The sequence below is a fragment of the Bufo bufo genome, chromosome 2, assembly GCF_905171765.1.
Source record: "Bufo bufo chromosome 2, aBufBuf1.1, whole genome shotgun sequence".
NCBI lineage: Eukaryota > Metazoa > Chordata > Amphibia > Anura > Bufonidae > Bufo > Bufo bufo.
In genome coordinates, this window is record NC_053390.1 from 628,999,903 (window position 1) to 629,001,826 (window position 1,924).

The 1,924-nt window shown below is 43.6% G+C and overlaps 1 long non-coding RNA gene across 1 annotated transcript; it reads right to left on the reverse strand.

Moving 5' to 3' along the window:
* Positions 1 to 278: 278 nt before the first annotated feature.
* LOC120991916 lies at positions 279 to 633 on the reverse strand. The gene is made up of 3 exons (XR_005776859.1): positions 594 to 633; positions 468 to 483; positions 279 to 393 (listed from the first exon to the last, which is right to left on the reverse strand). It is a non-coding gene; the product is annotated as an uncharacterized LOC120991916 (long non-coding RNA).
* Positions 634 to 1,924: the final 1,291 nt, after the last annotated feature.

Consider the following 1,924-nt stretch of genomic DNA (forward strand, 5'->3'; position numbering starts at 1 on the left):
CCAAACTGGATTTGTGACCACAGCTGGCAGAGATTGCCCTGGAAAAGCTGCCCTGCAGGCCAGTAGTGTGGCATCAGAGCGGGTGTTTATTGCAGAGGTGGCCATAGTTACCCCAAGAAGAACTCACCTGTCTACTGAAAATGTGGAGAGACTGACTTTTGTCAAGATGAATCAGGCGTGGATCAGCCAGGATTTCCACCCACCAATGCCTGATGCATCAGACTAGATCATCCATGGTGCCACACCAACACTTTGAGAAAAGACACCTCTTTCTTCTGGCTACCTGCCTCAGCTACTGTTCTGATGCGGCCACCCACCTGATGCCACACATCTGATGCCAAGATCTCCTTCTTTCATCCACCATTTTCAGCTGCTACTGGAATTGCCACCCACCTCCCCACTGATGCTGCTGCCACCTCCACACTATTTCACCCTGCCACTCTTCGGTCTCCTGATGCTGCTGCCACCTCCACACTATGTCACCTAGCCACTCTGTGGTCTCCTGATGCTGCTGCCACCTCAAAACTAAGTCACCTTGCCACTTTGTGGTCTCCTTATGCTCCTGCCACCTCCACACCACGTCACCTTGCCACTCTGTGGTCTCCTGATGCTGCTGCCACCTCCACACTATGTCACCTCTCCACCCTGTGGCATCCTCCTCATGCTGCTGCTGCCGCCACCCCCATTCTGTGTTGTGCCACTCTGTGCCCTCCTGCTGCTTCTGCCACCTCCACACTGTCATTGTGCCACTCTCTGGCCTCCTTTTTGACAGGTATTGTTCTGACGGATCAGAGGAAGGGCAAAATGATCAGTGACGTCAACACAAATTTACTGCTGACACCCTGTCCACTGTCGGGGGGGGGGGGGCCTCTACTTGCAATAAGTGTTTAATAGAACATGTTCTGTAGATATCTATGTGAAATCAGCTGACGACGGTGTAAAAGGAGTGCGCTTCTTCTTGACGCTAAAATTAACCTGAAAGGCTGAGTTCACACTTGAGTTATTTGGTCAGTTTTGTCCCCGTAACTGCCCAAATAAGTGAAGTGTGCAGTGATTCTAAGAGCGACGCCTGTCATCTGCATGTCATACTAATTCACAGTATTGTTTCACTACCACAGCAGACTTCCTATGCGTGTTACTGCAAGGCACAGTGTTCTACACTACTATAAATGGTCTCTGCATCCAGGAAATAGCAGTTTTTTAACACAATTCGCCACGAATAAATTCAGACCGAACAAAATTTTTTAGAAATTTGCTCATCTCTAATTATCACTGGAGCTTTAGCAGTGGCTTTATGTCAACTATCTCATTTTATATGTTATTAAACCTATTTCAACCCATCTTAGTAAAAATAAAGAATTATAATTTTAATATTTTATTTATAAATATGTCCAAATTATCAATCTATTTTCCTGTTCAGGCAATTACACAGCTTTTTATGTGACAAGAAAAAGCCATTACATATTGCACATTCTATTTAGATTTACTCCTTCTACATTGTAGGCTTTCAGCTGCCCAATTCGACTCCTTTTATTGCATCTAAATAGCTAATTATAGGCTGTAATTAACATGATTGCATGATATCCATGTCATTTACCAAACACGGTGTCTTTGTAGAGTTTATGTAGATGCATTTTAGATGAATCTTGTAAAAAAAACACATATTGTTTATTTAATGACTAATTTATTTCTGTCTGGAAAAGTTACACAGCTCCCCATATAGTGTGTATAGTACTGTGCAAACGTTTTAGGCAGGTGTGGAAAAAATGCTGCAACATTAGAATTCCTTCAAAAAAAATGTTTTTCACAACCTATTTCACAACCATGATCTCTCCCTTCCCAACAATCCAAAAAAGCTCTTTGACACTTTTAACTCTTTCCTCGGTCCAAAAGTGCAGGAGCCCATCACTAAATGTGCTGAAGA